A 20,221-nucleotide genomic window follows, 5' to 3' on the forward strand; every position below is an offset into this window, starting at 1 on the left:
TGTGAGGCCCCATCTGGAATACTGCGTCCAGGTCTGGAGCCCCCAGTACAAGAAAGACAGGGAGCTGTTGGAGAGGGTCCAGAGGAGGGCCACAAAGATGATCAGGGGACTGGAGCACCTCCCCTATGAGGACAGGCTGAGGGAGCTGGGCTTGTTCAGCCTGGAGAAAAGAAGGCTGTGGGGTGACCTCATTGCAGCCTTTCAGTACCTAAAGGGAGCCTACAAACAGGAGGGAAATCAACTCTTTGAAAGGGTGAGTGACAGCAGGACAAGGGGAAATGGTTTTAAGCTGAGGGGAGATTTAGATTGGACGTCAGGGGGAAATTCTTTACGGAGAGAGTGGTGAGGTACTGGAACAGGCTGCCCAGGGAGGTTGTGGATGCCCCGTCCCTGGAGGTGTTCAAGGCCAGATTGGATGGGGCCCTGGGCAGCCTGGTCTAGCATTAGGTGGAATGGTTGATGGCCCTGCGTGTGGCAGGGGGGTTGGAGATTCATGATCCTTGAGGTCCCTTCCAACCCTGGCAATTCTGTGAAGAATGCATAGAAAGCTCAAACAGTAGAGTAGAGTAGAGTCTAATCAAATCATAGAATAGCATAGAATGGAAAGGAATAGTTCAGTTGGAAGGGACCAATAGATCATCTGGTCCAACTTCTTGAGCTCTTCAGAGCTAACCAAAAGTTAAAGTGTAATAAGTACAGTGGGGAAAAAGTATATTATTTTTCCTTTAGCCAGAGTGGCCCCAGGTGATTTTATGGAGTACCATTTGCCCTGCTGCTGATACTGTACAAATTATAATATCTGTAAAAAGAGAATCTTGGAGCATATAGTACAATCATCCAAATTTTGTTACAAGTTTCATACATTTTGAGTTTAATAAAAAAGTGTTTAATACAAAAAGTATTAGAATACTTCTTCAAAGTTTATGCTTACGTGCCCAAGTTTTCCAGGTTCCACCTGATCCTGAGGGCTGCAGACAGTAAATACAGCAGGAAGGAAGGATACACTGCCAATAAAAAGATGTAAGCTCTCAAGCAGCCAACAATCTCACATCAGCAAACTGTGGCTCTCCTCCCCTCTCTGTTTTCTCCTCCACATTCTGTTGCTCTTGCAAATAGTTATCTTTTCACAGGGATTTCACACTATATTTCACGTGAAGCATAACTAAGTGCTAATTTTGAAAACACAAGATGATAGCACAGTCATAGAGGTGGGGATTCCCTTGCATTAAATGCACCCACCAAAGCAATAGAGTGATAGCATAGAGATAAAACTGTGCAGAAACAGTAAGAACTGTGATAAAGTGCTTTTAAGTGTGCATTTACGTGATGAAATATGACTCAATTACTACTTGAAATTATGATGAGAGCCAGCATGGTGCTTCATGCAATCTGCCTTGGAGGTGATGGATATGAAAGACTGCACGCATGTTTGCTTTTTTAATCTTTTTTTCTTTTTTTTTCTCAGAAGAATAGAAGGTGTCTACCTGGTCACAAAAGCATGTTTTTTACATATGGTGGGGGAGCGAGAGAGAAAAGAGTCTTATAAGTGCCTGGGATGATTGCTACTTCCTTTCAGAGTAGGGCGAGGACTCCAATCACTGGGTCATGAGTCCAACTCAGTGACCTTGGTTACTCAAACCACGTGTAGCTGCTCTGTGAGCAGACAGCCACCCATTCCTGGTCAGGGTTGCCCTTGGACGTGGGACAGTTGTGCCTTTGGTCCTTGGTCTTGTCTGCTCAGAGCTGTGACCTCAGAGCCTTGTGTTTTTGTTGGCACGGTGGATGCTCTGTGCTGTATGCCCCTCTCCATGGGCCGAGGTGTCTATTCCTCTGGGACAGGTTCTGGTGATGGAGGGAAGCTGAGTGAGCTCTTCTACAACAGCACAAACACAGATTGCATTTTATACTGCATAAATAAATCTACTTCTGCTCTCTCCTGTTGAGCACTAATGATTAGCATGCTCTGAACGTTTCCTTTTATCTTCCTGTTGTAAAACCACACACACGCTCTGCACACTCTGTTTTTTATTTTCTCTAGAGAATATCAGATAGACCTTTACAAAAAAAAAAAAAAAAAAAAAAAAAGACAAAACAAAACCAAAACCAAACAAATAACAGGAACAACAACAAAACACAAGACAAACATTTTAACTTGTAGAAAAAGTACTTTATTCCTGGACGTAACCTAACCCTTCATGCTGAAGCAGTGTGGTCTTTCAAGCTTTAATGAAATCCAAGTAGAAGTTACTTACATTCCTCTCCTGGAATTTTCAGTTGGTTCTTGTCCTGTAGCAGTGGCTGTACCCAATTGGTCCATGTCACCAAACACGTTCAGTTTGGAATTTGTAACCCCTGTCTGTACATCTTGAAATTCACTAGAACTGTTCTGGTGGTTGGTCCTGTGATGGGAAAGATATCCTTTTCCTGTAGGAATACCTCAGGTGGAGCAGTTGAAATGCCAGCATGCTTAAAGCCATTGTCATTTTTCAGTTTAGCATTACAGAAAGCTAAACCTGGGTCTGGAAAATGCAGTACTGTAGTAATGTTGGCCAAGAGTGCCATTTTTAAGATCTGCACAATTATACCACCAAATTATACTGACACAAAGTATGTGTCAGTATTTTGTTCTGTTTTCACCATTTCACAGCTGTGGAAAATGGCATGAGCTCTATTAACAAAACCCACAAGACCAGGGCCAGGCTAAAACCAGGGGGACTGATGTCACACGAGTACATTTTAGTGGTGTTTGAGTGAATTTGGTGATCCATTTGGATTGGTTTACTTCTTGCTGTGGTATTTTAATCTACAGCAAATGCATATCATCTCCTCAACGAGCAGACAGGAAATGAATGCCTGTGATGTATTATCACCACTGTTAATTCAGCAGTCTGCGGGCAGAGATACAACACACTCATTTGGGTGGTATTATCTACTTCAGACACCAGCCAGCAGGCACTGCAGAGGAAACATTTCACTGGCTCCCTTGTTCTCCACAGAATATTAAGCCTTGAAAAGAAGGCCCAAAGCTCAGACACTCATGCAAGGCAGGAGGATATTTTATGCTCACTGATGTATAAATCTCAAGGAGAATCTGTTTTGCTCTCTGCACCTGCACAAAAGATTTGCTGCCAAGTAGCTCGAGTGCCTCTGCCTGCCCCAGCAGGGATGCATCCCTGAGCCTTCACTGTCCCTGGGCTGCAGGATTTCTTCAGAGTGGAAAAATCCCCACCTCCCATCAGCCAGTGAGTTTCATGCTCAGCCCTGGGCAGCACAAGCAGGGATCTCACCGGGCGCCACTCCACACACTGCAGCTGAAGTAAAGCACCTTTGAACCTCTTGGCAGCACAGCAAACGACAGCACCTGCCCAGCTCCCCCTCCAACAGTCCTCCAGAGCCTTCAGCAGCTCTCTGCTTCAAGTTTGAGAGCTCACAACTGTGCAAAAGGGCATAAAGCGGCTGGAAGTATGCAGAAGGGAGGAAAAGGTTACTCCCACGCTGCGCTCCTTTCCACGAGCTTCAATATTTACAGTGTGCTATGGCTGCTGAATCAGCCCCAGCATTTTTACGCTGGCAGTGAGCAGTAACTCTGAGAGAGCATTGCCAACTGTTGGTCCAAAGGAATAAGATTTAGGGAGTTATTTCATCAGAAAGAAGAAACTGGTTTCCTCGTGTTTTTGCTAGTATTTACGGTGAGCTGTCCCATAGATCTCCCAATGTTTGGAAAAGGCTAACTGCTGTTAACAAAGGATCTGGAATTTTTTTGTTGGTTTTTCAAATATTCAGTTTTCAGACAGCATCTTCCGAGCTGAATGTCTGAGGTTACTTGAATGCATAGCTAAATATCAGACCAGTTCTCTGCTGGGACTGAGGGGGCTGCAGTATTCCCAGCGCCTTTTGAAGGTGGTTACATCTGGAATTGCTCACCAGCTTTAAATTCCATCTGTAAGTGCCCAAACATAGATTTAAAAGAAATATTTAAGTATTTAGATTTTAAGATACTTTTAATGCTTTCTTTCCCTCCTTAAATGTGCTAACACATTCCTCCCTTATGCTTACATTTATGGCAGAGCCCTGCAAGATTTCAGTCAAGACTCTTCCCACATAAGAAATACTGAATGTGATAAGAGCGGGTCACTGTCATTATTTCCATTACATCAGGTCCTTAATACATGACCTCACTAAAGCCCAGAGTAATAACAGCATTTTATAGTTCTCCTGTGCCTTTTACTCAGGAATCCCAGAAAACCCTTCTAAAACATTGAGCCGAGCAGAATCAGAGGTGAATCTTACCCACCAAGTGATAGTCAGAGAATGGGAAACCAGCGCGTCAAGTGGATGAGCCAAGAGGCACAGAACAGAAACAAAATTTAAACTGGAGATAAACTGACTGCAGCGACAACTAACAAATAAATGTTTTCCATCCTGTCTTTGTCATCTGAACTTTTCATTCTCTCGTGCGTGTTTATTTGACCTGCTTTCTTCTGTCTGCCTAGGATAAGGCAAGGGTTCTTGCAGACGGAGAAAACTGGTTGTACAGTCTTTGTCAGGTAGATTTGTGGAGACCAGAAGGAGGTGCTATGTAATACCCAGTTTTTTGCCATGTTGCTTTTCCCTGTCTTTGACACTGATTACCCGGTCTTTTCGGCTCCTTTTCTTTTTTCCCCCCCACTTGTCTTGCACTTCTGCTTCTCTCGAAGCCCAAGCTGCCACATGCTGGCAGTGCCCTCAGTGCTCATCCCAGGGAGTGGATTCCCCCCTGTCCAGGCTGGGAACTTGCCCAGGCACATTGTGGCTGCCTTGCAGCCTGCAGGCTTAGGACTTGACTCAGGACCTTTATAAAATCATGGATGGCAGGAGTTCTGCCTCATAGATGTAGCCCAGTGGACTTTTGGAAAAGTCAGATTTTCTATTCTCCTAGTATTTATCAGAGGAAGGCAACAATCAGGCCAACGCAGCAGTTTTTACCACTGGAAAATGTATTTTTACTAATAGAGTAATCCTATTAAAAAACACATAGAAGAATGGCTCATCTGGGTGTTGTTTTTTTTTTTTTTTTTTTAAGTTTCTTTCTGTCCCTATAACTGCATCTAGTCCATACCCAGATCCACATTCCACTAAATATTGGGCCACACAAATCTGTACACTCTACAGATTTGACATTTTTGCTTTGTTCTGTTACATAAAATTGGGATATGGCAAATACTGAGTTATGTTAAGCAACTTTGGATGTCACACTGTACATCACACACAACAGTTTTGGACTGAATATAAAATGTACCTTTCCACTTTTTTTTTCCTTGCTTTCTGCAGCTTATGCCGTGACCTTAATAACACTTGCACATATTTTTTGTGTTAATATACCATAGGTTAAATTATTATCAGCCAGCATCTTTTCAGCAGTTCAATCAGAACACACAAAGCTTCACTGCAGTTTTCATTCACAGCTTAATAGCTTCAAGATACAACTTGTCCCTAAAGGACTCAAATGTTATGTTTGCAGCAGCCTCATAACATCCCCACAGGCACTGGCAGTGCTGAGTTGCATGCTTTAGATTTCTGTACAATAGCTTAAAATGAAATAGCTACTGACCACTGTAACAAGCAAAAGAAATACATTTTACTATAGGGTCATGGTTCATGGAACACTTCCAACCACACAAGATATTCATTAGCTGAAGAGCAAATAGCTTGTTTTCTGCTTGTGCTAAATTATAAGAGATTCTGCTGTTTCTGATGGCATAGCATATGCACTGAACTCTCTGTCTCTTTGTTGAGAGATAAGTGCAGTGTTACATTAAAGTGTTCTGTTTTACATTTGAACTAATACAGAGGCATTACCGACCACATAAAAATCAAAACATGGGCAATAATGTTTTGAATGCCAGTGTTTGTCTCTGGTGAAGAGCATCTTCATTCTGTAAGGATCTGCATTTTTTGCAGTGCTGCAGATCATTCTTCCAGGCCAAAATTGAAACACTTCCATTTTGTAGGAGAAAAATAGTACGCTAAGCCACAATACAAATAATCCGTATTTTCTTGGAATATTTCTACATGTTATAACATTACCTTCTCAGAGATGTCTAATCATTCATGGATGGAAATTATAAGAGAGCAGATAACAGAAAGAATAATAGATACTATGAAACGTGACAGATTTTGTACAGATTAATCAAATTTAGACAATCTACAAATTTACTGTACAATAGCACACAAACAATCACATGCCCCCTCCCCATGGCAGAGGGACTGGAGTTCTTTAAGGTCCTAACCTAAGCCATTCTATGATTTTGACATACGAGTAGAAAGGAAATAAATGTTCCATTAAACACAAAATGTGCATTCTCTTTATTGTGGACAGTAGTTTTGTTCATTCTGAGACTGAAATTATAGATGGTTGCCACAATGGCCCTCCTTCACTATCCTGCAGTTGCAGAAATGCACTAGCAAACAAAATTGGAGCGTCTCGTCTTTGCACAAAACAAAGCTGCCATGCGCTGCTTTATCAATGTAAGCACATTTAGTGACAGTGAAAAGCTACTGCTTTTCTTTTCCTATTGCACTTATCCTACAATAAAGATCTTTTCATTGCTGATTGAACTAGCGTTGCTTCAAGAGCAATGACTTCAAGTCATGAAACTTGTTGTTCTTGGTGTGATATAATTCCACTGGAAGAACAAGAAACAGCTCCCTACAGACATTACACATGCCCTGGGACCATGAGGAGCTAATATTCATTTAGACCATACTGGCTTTCTATAATGTACTTCAGCACATAATTTACCTCCCTAGTAGGCACGTCCAGCAATAACCCATTAGAAATGTCACTGCCCTGCCAACATGGGTGGGTAAAAAGTTGTACTGAGTCACCCTCCAGCTGCATTAGCACAATTTAGACACGCTAAGGCTGCAGAACATTATGAACTTATCCCACCTTCAGAAAGAAAAATAAATAAATAAATAAAAATTAAATTGGAATAAAAAATATAACCTATCAACCCAAAACAATAACTTTTAAGCAGGAGGTCTCTGTGATCTATTCCCTGTCTCCTGCCATCATGCATCATAACCCCTGCCTGGGCAGTACTGACAAACAAAACCTAGGTTTTACTAATGTTATATTAATTTTTCCACAGACCCGCAGGAGAAACACCAGTGACTTTTTTCATAGAGGGGGTCAGCACTGCGATGGCTATTTTTATTGACTAGGTCTATTGATTTATATGCTAGCATAGTTCAGTTGTTTACTCAGGCATTTCCCTTAATGGGCTTGCTTAATGGAGAAAATGTCTGCATATACATATGACTAGCTGAGTTTCTTTGCACTTCTTTGTAATTAGGTTAAAAACTTCAGTTTTGTTTGCCTAGTTACTGTTCTATTGGTTGTCATAGTTAATGTGATAGTGAAGTTTTCAAAAAATTCACAGTAAAGTTATGCATCTCTCTGTAGAATAAAAGACTCAAGTAATTAAAGACAAATATGCACAATAAATGTTCAGGTACATACCCTTTAAAATTTTTTTTCTTTCTTGTAGCCACGGCTAAGATAGAGGCTGCATTACCTCTGCTGAGCATCAAACAGAGCTTTATAAAGAGTTATGGAAGGAATTCCTCACTTCGGTGGCTCAGACCATGCTGCTGGGGGGCTTTCATGAGTAGCATGAGGAATATTGGCAGTGGGTTAAATGGTTGTTGAGCAAAATGGGAGCTGTGTAACACCATTGGGTCTCTGCACTGAGCCACACGTCCCATGCCTGCACATGCTGTAGGAGACTTCTTGGAGGAGTGTTTTGGTAAACAATTTGAGCAAAGTATTTTTTTTTTTATTGGCAAGTGCATGGATAAATAATCTCCCCATTGCTATCAGTGAGGATAGTTCTCTCTATATCGCATTGTATTCTATGGCAATAGTTCAAAAGGTGCATATGGAGAAAACAGCAGGTTCCTTTTGCACTTCTGCAGGAAAAATGCCTCAGTGATAATAGAGAAAATTAGGGTTCCAGACCCAGCTTTCTGGAATGTAGTTGCTCTGTACATGAATGAACAGCTGCAACAGTCCTGAAGGAGCGTCCCTCAGGAATAATTCTTTAGGAAGCCTTCTGCTTCCTAAAGCCAGGCCCTTCCTTTTTGTCCTCCAGCTGCCCTCCTTCTAGCTAGTCTATGGCCTGCTTCAGCAAGAAGCCCATGGCTATCTGCAGACTGCTGTCAGGCCCAGGATCCCAGCCACAGAAATGCCTCTGCTGTGGCCACTTTGTAAACAGGAGATGCCATCACCCTTGCTGTATCACTGCAGCAACACTGAAAAAACCTCCTGTACGCCAGACAGCCAAAGCTTTTTTGAGGAAGCTTAGCAGAAATAAGATGATTTCCTTCTCAGCGCCCGGCTGCTGCACCTCCTCTCATCTGGCGGCTGTCAAATCTGGGGAAGTGGGATGCCTGCAGCACAGGGAGCTTCCAGGTCCTGTGCATAGGGAGTTCGGTGCTTAAAGTATATGCTTTAGTGATCTTCAGTTGATCTTCTGGATAGTACACTAGGTTTCAGCTGTGCAACAGGTATGCAGCTTGCTATCTAGGTCAGTGAGATATGCTTGATTCTCGCTGAAATGACCTCACTGCTGGGCTTCATCAGCTTACACAAGAAGGATGTGGTGCCGTATTGCATTAAAGTGCCAAGCCTTTCTTTAAGAATAAAGCAAAAGAAGAGTGTTATGATCTATTATGTATAAATTGATTAATTTGGTGACTAGATAGCTGAGTTATCCTACACCATCTGAAACAGTTCAATATTTGCCTTTAAAGGCAGTGGCAGAGCAGATCAAGAGCAGGCTCCTGTGCTGCTGAACTCATCCTTGCACAGGATGACTAAACCAGATGTTATTTGCTTTGAAATTTAAAGGAAACTTTACTTACTGGGTTTTTCTTAAGAGCAAAATGTAGGATGACTGATTATGTTGCTTACCCTCAAGAGCAACAGACCAATTGCCAAATCTAGCATGAAGATTTAAAAACATGCTTGCAGAAGCAGGATTATGAGATTATGGCACTATGCAATAACACCACAATGGGGAATTATTTAAAATGGCATTTGTACATCAAAACATTTGTCCTCATAGGAGATGTAAGCTTATTAGCTTTTATATTGATCTACAATACTCTGAAGTATTTGAATGTCTCAGTCCCAAGTAACTGACAGGTCTTTTGCTTTTTGTTGCTAACAACAGATGAAAGTTGTTGACCAATTGAAAATTATGGTAAATTATCTTGATTTTAAAAGCAAAAGGTTGTATGCCAAGTACACATTGGGACTGATAAAGCCAGGAGAAGCATACAGTGGGATTTCAAAGAATCAAGTGATTTTACATGAACTGTAGCATGGGAATACATAGATTCACCAACATTCGAAAGAATGGGAAATCCATTAAAGAATTACATTATTTGAAATTTAATGAAAAGTATGCAAATTTAAGTTTCAGAATTCTTATAAGAAGAAAGTACTGGTATGTGAATTTCTTCACAGAAGATAAACTCTTCTAATTGAAGCATTTACTAAAGTCTATGAACTCTCTAAACTGAAATAGGCTTCTTACACATAAGCAAATTCTCAGCTGGCATAAATCTCTCCAGCTTTAGCCTAAACAATTCATAAATGGAATAAACCCTTGTGTCTGAAGCAAGCTTTATATTCCCTTACCTCTAAACATAAGGGATGCTGTCTGTTTTGCCTGACCTACACTCAGAATAAGACAGTCACACAAATCACTACAGCCCACCTGTATGCACCAGCCTTAGAGCAGACCTTTATTTTAACTATGACAGCACCTGGGGAAAAATTTATTTGGAGCTAATATTTTAGGTGACATAAAAAAGTGGAAAATAGAGATTTTTGTAGACCTACGTCTCACTGGAGATACACTAAGAAAGGTGTAAGGAATCATATTTCCAGTTTCCTTGGTGATGTGCACTTGATTTACATGCTGATGCACTGCGAACAGTGATGGACAGCAACTGCTGAAAAACTGAAAGTTTTGGAAGCACCTTGAATTTGAGTCCTGGCTTTGGAAAAATTAAACTGTAAGAAAACTATTTTCAATGAAGACGAAGTTAGAAGCAGGCAAATCTGCTAGGATTAAACCACATAAACTGCCATCTAGATTTCCTAAGTGTAGATTATATGCACAGTTGATAAAGTATGTAGAAAATCCACTGAATTCCTTGTATAAGCTGGACTCCAAAGACTACCTTTAATGAAAATGTCATGGCTAGAATGCTCTGCTTCAAACTCTGCACATGACTACTTTTCACATCTACAGCAACATACGGAAAACCCAAATCTGCCAGGCAGACTGGACCAGAACTTTTCAGAGGGCTGGAGCTCCAGCTGCGGGACTCAGCTTGTTACCAAGTAAGAGGCACCTCAGAGCTTGGACAGGCTTTTTTTCAGTACCCTTCCACTCTCATTGGAGAGTCTTTTGAATTGTTCAGGTGGACATAAGTTCAAATAATCTGAATTTTAGAGTCATAGAATTTAGGCACCTGGCCTGACACCTGTTGAATTTGATGTCCTTTATTTCAATTATTCATTCAGAACCAATTTAGGTAAGAATCTGCCAGAAGAAATGGGACAAAAGCCACGTCTTCTTTCATATTATGTATCTGATATCGCTGCTATGATTGAGAGGGAATGGAGAGGAAAAAAAAATCACACCTTTTAAGTAATTTTTGAAGTAGATGAAGTGAATTTTTCCATTGTGAACTCTGAGTAAAAAAAAAAAAAAAAAACAACCTCATTTTTAATATTGATCTCAAAAGTATAAGGGACAATAAAAATACCTGGATCCATCAGTATTTTTATTAACAGATTAGAAAACCTCAAATTTAACACAACTTGATCTATCCACAGAGAAATTTTTACCAAGAGCTAATCTGCTAACATATCTGTTTAGATTAAATTGATGTTCCCGGACTGTAGAAATGTAGGGCTTTTTTTAGTCTCCCTTTTGTACTGTGTTATTGTGAATTAAAATACACCTCTGCTAAAGTCAGTGAAAACTTTTGTCGGCCATTTTAACAAGGCCAAGATTTCAGTAAGTTGATCTAAGCACAGAAATTAAAATAAACTCTATCTGTGTATGGTAACATACGTTTTCATGCTAATCCACTAGGAAGAGGAGAAAATTAATAGGAATGGCTCTTGCTCTTGGAAAATTTAGGTAAACGCCACCAGTTCCTGCATACTTTATTAGAAAACTAATTAATAATCAAAATTGAGTAATGACTTCTGTAGAAATATTTATAGCTCTCTTCCTTACTCTATCATTATCTAAAGCTACAGCAGTTTCCCACATTTGGGTGTCACTCCAGCCTTGATTATGTAGGAGCACTCAGGAAAGTGATCTCAATTAACTACAGGTGTGTCTTTGATGTGCATTAATAAAACTCCCTTTACTCCTGTACTCTTACTCTTCAAGTACTCTTTAATTTAAGTTTGCATACTTTTCTTTGGAAACAGAGAACTAAACAAAGTCAAATTAATAGTAAGCCTATGTATCTGAAGGCAAATATAATTTAATCTACTTTTCAAAGACTTTCAAAGTATAGTAAGCAAAACTAATTTAAATGCTTGATTCAAAATAGGAGATTCACATGTGGTTTTACTGAGGCTATAATAACTTGCTTTAAAGCGATTTTGAATTTTGAACTGTTTTGAGTGACAAGTCTTATGTTACAGAATGGAGTGAAAATTATATGGGTATAATTTTATAAGCCATATCTGTTACTCCATCTGTCACACTGCCTCCGTTGTTGCTTAGCTTGTATTTTCTACCATTTTCCAATGTATTTTTTTCTCAATACATTTTTCATTGCATTGTTTTATTTAACAAAAATTCTATACCTCCATATATGCCTCTATACTGCGCATAATTCTGTACTGCCATAAATTAGAATCTGAGTATTTATCTCCAATTCTGGACTTGATATTCCTCTGGCATTCTCATACTCATAGAGCATTTGAAGGAAAAGGGATTACGTACCCCTGTTTTACAATGACAATAAAATGTGAAATGCTTAGTAGGCTTTGGGCTAGACTTTCATTCTCTGCCAGCGATAGGAAGTTTTAAATCTCCTGCTCTGAAAGCCTTGCTATGAAGACAGAGCAAAGGCACACCCGAGCCTTGGGCACCCTGGCTATGTGTGCAGCTCAGAGGAATCTGGAAGGCTGTCCGTGGCGACACAGTGGGACTTGTTACAGCAGATGGCATTACACCACCAGTAGGATTGTGACTAGATTTTTGTTAGGTACTACTGTCCCATACTATCTTTCTCATCATTTTATTTGTTCTGTCGCTTAAATTTTTGTGGGTTTTTTTTTCCCCATTAATTAAAAAAAAAAAAACAAATCAAAAGCGAACAAACAAAAAATTTCTTATACACTGCTGTATGAAGTCAAATACAACAACAAAAGCAGATTTTATTAAAACTAAAGATGCTGGTATGGCCACTAGCATAGGAAGTTGATGCTGGCAGGATATGCCAGGGGAAGTATCACCTTGAACTTGCTCTGTGCCTTGTTTATTTTCATAAACACAATTGTCAGAGACAGGATGCTGGGGCAGATGGACTTCTGTCCTCCTAATGTAAGTATCGCTTTACTGTTCAGGAAAGATGCTCATCTTTCAGCAATATAGCTTCTAATTCCCTGGGTTTGCATCTATTCTATTTTGCTCATAAATGTGTTTTTCCTACAGATGCGCCATAAACAGCCTTGCACATTCCCTATTCTCCAGATTGAGGAGATTCATGCTCTATCTTTCCTTCCAGACAAAAGCACAGTATTTAAGTGTCTTCTCAATTTATGAGAGGCAATGCCCACAGTGTCTGCCTGCCTGTAATCTGGGCTAGGACTGGAGAAAGTAAGGATTTCTCAAATATGAAGGTTTTGAATCACACTGATCCAAGGGGACAATTGCTTCAAAGGAACAGGACATTGCGGAACAGGGAGGCTGTTAGGATAAACATAAATGAGACAACGTCATGCTCCTCCTCTGCTGTAGGTTGCATGAAAGCTTCTGTGACTGTAGGAGGTTGCACTGTGGGAATAATTTGTGTTTTCAGTCACTGAAATAAATGTATTTACGGATTGGACAGACAATCCATGACTACTTATTGACAGTTTGGAAACAATACTTGCAAGTGTAGATCAGTATTGAAAAATAAAATAGGTTAGTAAATAAACAGCAAGAATGCGAAGTCAGGAAATTTATGTTTGTTTTGTAAATGATTTGACAAAGCTTGCTGAAAAAAATCTGTGTATTTTGCCTTCCAGCATATATAGAACTTTATTATTAATCATGATTTGTTGTTTGATTCCAGTAATAGTAAACTATGTAAAAGAAGCAAAAAAGATAAGATGCAGTTTCCAGTTATGAAGATGTCATTTGAGAAGTACACTATCAGGATTAATTCACTAACATATGTGAATACTTTCAGATCATTGCACTGAAGCTGCTCTATAAAGGAAGCATGTAATTTATTTTCTCACATCAGAAGCCCATTATTACTACAGCAAATAAGGAACATTTTAAATGTCAGGAAAGAATAGAAATTAAAAGTAAATAAAATTCTTCATTAAATCACATTTGACAGAAAAAAAGCAGGCCTTCTTGATGCACAACAGCATTTCATTCCCTCCTAGATTAAAGAATACACACTCTTCAACCACATTTTCATTAATGATTACCTGAGATATTTGTAATACAAGGGACAGTAAGCACAGGACTATTCATCAGCCTCCTCTCCAAAGTGGCCATTCAAGACATCAGGAGAAACAAGCACAGTCGAGGGTACCCTGCCAGTTCTATCACTTGCTTCTCGTGTCAACTGGGAGAGATCTTGTGAGCAGCACCCATTGCTTGCCCAAGCACATTCCAGGAATGATGGATGGTGAGAGGTGCTTTGCTCTGCTGCCCTGTCTCTTTTTTGAGTCTGTAACCTTTCTTGTCCCCTGGAATAGCTTTTTATTCTCACACTTCTTTTTTTCCCCTAGCCCTTTCTCTGCTTAGATGGTTTGAAGGTTTGGTTACGGTTGGGCTAGCACCTGGCTCTAAAAGGCAGAATGACAGCTAACAGAATTTAAGCAGGACTTAATTAAAAAATTTTAGCTCCTTCCTGCATGGTCTAGTGAAAACTTATATGCTCACTGCATCACTGAGAAATATTTGCAGAATAATTGGCCCCAGGAGAGTCATATGCAGGTACCTTGAGATTCTTCCTTTACAAAGAGTAGCTTTCTTTGTTATCCACTGCTGATGTCAATTGGCACAAGAAATGTTGAACTGCAATGTTTCTTATTCTTTGCCAATCACTTTTGTTCTGTCTGTCTTTTCAGATATTTTTTGAGAACTGCTCTCACAGGGTTCCAAACAAGAAAATGTAGAGGTGAGCTCTACATTCATCAGAAGTCTTATGCCTCTGATTTGGACCAACAGTGTAGCAAAAAGTTAGTTCTCCAAAGAAAACAGCATGCCCAGGTGGCTGAGAAGGCCAGTGGAATACTGGCCTGCATCAGAAATGGTGTGGCTAGCAGAATCAGTGAAGGGATCATCCCTTTGTATGTGGCACTCAAAGTGTTGCCCAGGGAGGTGGTGGAATCACCATGCATGGAAATATTTAAGAGACATGTGGATACTAAGTGACATGGTTTAGTATTGGATTTGGTAGTCAGGTCAGTGGCTCAACTCAGTGACCTTAACATATTCATTCCAACCTGAATGATTCTGTAATTCCATGATTCTGGATCTTACCCTAGCCCCGTAATGTGGAAATGTCAATTATGGCCAAAGCAGCTGTGTTGGTAAACAGCCGTGTTTACCAACCATAGGCAAATCAGAGCCCCTTTTTACCATAGTATGCCTTGTTTTGTCAGATAATGGTGGGAAGGTCTATTTGTCAGAGTGCCTTGCCTGTTTAGATTGCTGGTATATCTACTCTATGATATATCAGGTACAACAGGCTTAACTTTGCAACCAAAGTCTTACTGTCAACTAAATAATGTGCTGGGGAAATTTCTTTAACTCTACTAATTCTACTGCAAACTTATCCGAGTCATTTAGAGGATGATGATGCCTGATTATTTTTGCTATTCTGGTGTGAGTCTGGATATTATCTTTTATAAGTACTGCACTCTGTGGATTCAGTATTTGAGAGTTAGTCTTATAACTTTCCATTCTCAACAGCTTTTGATAATTCAAAACTGTAAATGAACTAGATTTTTTGGAAAACTCTTTCTGAATGAAACAATATAAAAATACAATACCTTAAAAATGATGAAATGCGCCCTTTTAAGGTTATGACATTTGTTTCCTGTAGACAATGAAATTTTAGCACTTGCAGTCCTCTGAGTGTACTTTCTATCCAATGCACGTATTGCAGAGAACAGAACTATTTCAAGTTATTATATGCTATCTCTTTTGTGCTTAGGAAAACCTTTTGGAAATAATAATGGTGAGGTCAGGCACTCATATACTTAATCAGTCTATATGCTAATAGCTTATTTCCAATAGCCCAATAGAGGTTAATGTCAATTTGATTTACAGTACAGCAGGAAATCCTGCAGTAGAAAATAATGGAGTATACTCTCATACGAAAACTCTCTTATTATCATTTAGCTTCTTAAAAACAGCATATTCCCTGAAACACGAAGTTTATACATTGTGTTAGATATTTTGGTTTCTACTTGTGTTACCTGATGTTCTTGTTATCCTCACAAACTTCCTGTTTCTGGAAGGAATGACGTTCTTTGGAAATGTGCATTTACACAATTGAAAAATATGTTTCCTTTTGTCAGTTACAAATGTGTTACCTTTTGATTAAATGAATGTTTGCTTGTTTATTTCTGGTGAGAAAAGGCAATTCTATTTCAGTACCTTTTCAGTATTTTTCTGCATGCATTTATTCACTTCCCTCTTATTTGTTTCCATTCTGAAGTATAGTATTGATATATCTTCATAAGAATGTGTTTCCATGTCTAACAATCTTTGCCATCAATTCTAGTCTTCTGGTTTTGCTATCCCACCCCTGGGGACACAAAATCTCTATAATAAATTGCAATGAAAGAGTATAAATTAATTTAGTACGCATTTCCATGCACTGGATCTGCTTCCTGTAAAACTTTTGGTATTTCAACTAGCTGTCAATCTTTTTTTTTTAATAAGTGGATTTTTCAGAAGCGTTTACTTTTTTCCCTCACACATTTTCTTTGGACAAAGGGCCAGACTGAATAAGTAATATGCCAAGCCAGAAACAGCTTTCGTTTACATGTCAGTATTTTAAATTGAATTGGCTTTCTTTCCAAGCCTTATTTCTATCAATAAGAACTGAGTTTGGCTAGAAAATGAAGACTTCTTCTCGCCCCTTGTAGGGTTGGACCTCCCTTTCAAAATGAAAAGGCTTAAAATAGACATCTAAGAGTGTAAAAATAAAACTAGACTGTTTTAGGTGGTTTTCTGGCATGTATTTTACAATTTGCTTTAATTAGGAATTGCACTTCAGTTCCAAAAAATTAAAAATGCAATCATCGGCAATCTGCTTTGGAACAGTTTTTTCATGATTAATATGTGTACAGGAGAGTGCAACATAAATATTTTATGTCAGTAAGATTGGACACTGCGAAGGCTTGCAGAACTGTACTGTATTCATCCAGAAAACTGTATTGTATCACAATATGTATTCTCTCATACATATTACATGTGTTTTAGCTTAAAATATTGCTAGGGAGCCACTAGAAAGTGTATGGGGGAAAACATGAAGTAAGTCTTGCCATTCCTGAGCTGTTCCCACTGGTTGCTGAACTTACCTCCCCTACAGTTCTGAGCACGTAACACTGGCAATGCTCACTTTTATAAGCTTTGCTGTGGTTATAGTTTGATGCCTACAGTAAACAGCTAAGAAAAGTAAGGTGAGAATTGCAAAAATACACAGGATTTCTCCACATTGATTAGAAATTGAGAATATCAGATTACACATCTGGATGTTAAAAATTTCATGAGATGAACTCCAGCTTAGGACTCTGGCACAACCACTTTCCGGAAAGCAAAAAACACTTGCTGCTAAAGTGAAACAGGAATCCAGGAAAGGTTATATGGATGCTCTAGAGCCTGTGCTATGCACTGGCAGAGAGCCGTGAAGACAGCTTTCGCCATAAAATAGCCAAGTATGAGCCACTGCTGGAGGAGAAGGATGTTTCTGAGACTCATGATGCATGCCTGACATTACTGGGAAATGGTGAAACTCAGCTTGATGGCAATAGTCTCCAACAGTTACTGTGGTATGACACGGCAGGTCACCTCCCTGTTTCTTACCTTTCTCATTTTCGCTTTCTGTCTCCCGAGAGTCTGGTTCAGTCAGCAACTCCACCCAGTCCTCCACCGGATGAGAGACTGGACAAAAAGAGCACAAGAGAAATGACATTTCCAGTGGCATAATATTTTGCCAGCTGCTAAAGCCATGCTGTCTGGCTTTTGCTTTCAAAACAGCTCTGGCTTCTATGAGAGTCAGAGACAAAGGTTGCATTTTCTATTACTTCTCTCGTGTTGTTTTTTTTTTTTACTTTTTTTTTTTCCCTGTTTTATTTGTTTCCCTTAAGGAAGATGGGATCAGAGCTCAGAAGCAAAATAATCAAATCTTCCTCATAATTACATCAATAAAGATGTTTGTAGCATGTTAAATGCCATCCAAGAAGATTCTCAGACAAGATTTCAGAGCCCTCCTCTCCACACAGCTTAAGAAAACATGGCAAAGCAGCTGGTTAGAGGAAGAAACTTCCTATTTGAGTGGCTTGGTGTACTGTTTTTTTTGTTTTGTTTTTTGCAGTTCTGTGGATGTCAACTTTTTACTCTGGAAAATTTGATTAGATGTGTGTAATTACTTTAAAAGGAAATAATAAATTTGTGAGCATGACGTCTGCAGAACAGATCAGCAGAAAAAAGATAGAAGACCACTTTAGTGCTCAACTCTGCCTTGATGTCTCAAAGATAAATAGGAAAATCTGGACTATTGCTCTCTCAAAGTCAACTGGGCCTATTTTCAGTGACCCAATTAAAGCCACAATTTCACACCAACATCTAAGAGTTTAAAAGAATCATAGAAGCATAGAACCATAGAAGCATAGAACCACAGAATAACTTGGGTTGGAAGGGACCTCAAGGATCATCAAGCTCCAAGCCCCCTCTCACAGGCAGGGCCGCCAATCTCCATATCTAATACTAGACCAGGCTATCCAGGGGAAAACAAAAACAAACAAACAAACAAAAAAAAAAACAACCAAAAACAGAAACATGAAACATCAGAAATTAAAAACAAGAACAAACACAAAAAGTTGTGAAAACTAAGAAAGACCCCCAAGAAGGCACGTAGTTAGTTTTGTGTGCATACTTTTGTTGGGAACACAGAGTGGATTTCTTCATGAGCCCAAAACTGAGCACACAGTTGTAAGTATTTGGAGGATTTAAGCTTAATGGTAGAGCTGATGTTTCAGATAAGGATAAGAAAAACAGCACATGGATGGCAATGGATTAAAATATTAGGGTCATGTGGTGACTGATAACTTATGTGATCTTTTTAAGAGTCTAAATGCAGAACTCAAATAAAAGGAATTGCTTTTTTACTACTTAAGCTTGCCCAAATACAAGTCAATGTAAATTAGAAATACTGCACTCTGCCTTCTCGGTATTTTCATTTATGAATTTGAACAAGGAGTGAGCAGATAAAGAACTGGCCTTCTAGAGGAAACTCATGCTAAACCTGATCTGTCTTTAATAACTGGGAATGTGTTTTGTCTCCTTCCCCCTTCAGATTTGGTTAATATTAATGCAAGATGGGCAATGGAATTCAGGGCTTTGCTTTTAAGAACTTTACATCTTGCAAAATTAGGGACTGCAAATGAGATTAAGATTTTGTTTAGAAATGCACTGTAAAACTTCCTGGCTTTCCCAGCCCTTCCAACATTTGTGCACTTGCTTTACAAACGCAAATATTGCTTTGCTAAGTTCATTTTCAGTAGAGAGGGCTAGAGCAGTGCTGGTGTAAGTTCTATGACTTCAGGTTCAAGGGAAGCGAATGTGCCTTTTGTGTGGTTAAGTAATAAATTAGAGTTACCATTACAGCATTCCTAAGTCATTACAGGAATCCTTTGTCAGCACCATAAGCTCACTTGTGCACTGATCAAGGATGACGCTTCTGAAGTTACAGGGCTGGTAAGGATGCCTATGGTGGAAGAAGCAACCCTATTTCAATGCCTTATGACCTTTGGCTCTACAGGTGCTTCTGGATGAAGAGGAGGTGTGTCTCCTTAGCATGCAGAGCATGTGGAGCAACCAGCTCGGTGCAGCCGGTGCTTCCCAGGGCCAGCCCTGTTCCAGCCCAGCAGGTATGAGTGCACTGCTGTTACCCAATTGCTGCCACTTCGCCCCTCTTTGGGGCATGGTCTAGAGCGCTCACAGGCATGATGGTTGAACTAGATCATCTTAGTGGTCTCTGTGACCTTGATGATCATATGGTACCATGAAAAGCTCAGGCAGCCACAGGCAGACTTGCAGGTCTTTCCGTGATGCATAAGGAACCCACGAGCATTACAGACTTCTGCTGGAGAAGCAGCAGACAAGAAAATGTCGTTTTAAAGCACTCTTGCGGTTCTTTGGACACCTGACCCTAGCTCACAGTTCAGAATGATGGAAAAATGAGTGCTCGGGCAGGGATTTTTACAGACAAGCACGTCTGTGCGAAAATGAAATGAGGACTGTAGGAAACACCAACAGCGTCACACGCACCAAGCAGAGCTGCTGGGGCTGGGGCTTAGTCGGACACGCCGGCCTCGTGCTCCGAGGGCAGCGGCATTCCCGGGCAGCCGAGGCTTTGGCGGGAGCAGCGAGAGGGGCGCTGCGGCGGCGGGCCCGGACGGGGCCCTACGCTCCCCCGGACCGGGAGCCGCGGGCGCTGCCAGGGCCCGGCCGGCGCCGCGCCGGTTGCCGCGGTGACGGGAAAGCCCGCTCCCCCGCCCCCGCAAACATGGCAGCGGCGGCGCGGCGGCCGCGGTCGGCTCCGGCGGGGAGCGGCGGCAGGTGAGGAGGGGCGGCGGGGAGGTGTCGCCCCGGCCCCGGCCGCAGCAGCCGTGCCGGGCGGGCGGCGCGCTGCGCTGCGCTGCGCTCGGCACCCGGCTCCGCTCAGGCGG

General features: G+C 40.5%; 1 long non-coding RNA gene across 1 annotated transcript; it reads right to left on the reverse strand.

Moving 5' to 3' along the window:
- Window positions 1–1,401: 1,401 nt before the first annotated feature.
- Window positions 1,402–20,108, reverse strand: LOC116240701 (uncharacterized). The gene is made up of 3 exons (XR_004169377.2): window positions 19,821–20,108; window positions 17,355–17,432; window positions 1,402–1,842 (listed from the first exon to the last, which is right to left on the reverse strand). It is a non-coding gene; the product is annotated as an uncharacterized LOC116240701 (long non-coding RNA).
- Between the last annotated feature and the right edge of the window lie 113 nt (window positions 20,109–20,221).

This window comes from Phasianus colchicus, chromosome 2, assembly GCF_987193195.1.
Source record: "Phasianus colchicus chromosome 2, bPhaCol1.hap1.1, whole genome shotgun sequence".
NCBI lineage: Eukaryota > Metazoa > Chordata > Aves > Galliformes > Phasianidae > Phasianus > Phasianus colchicus.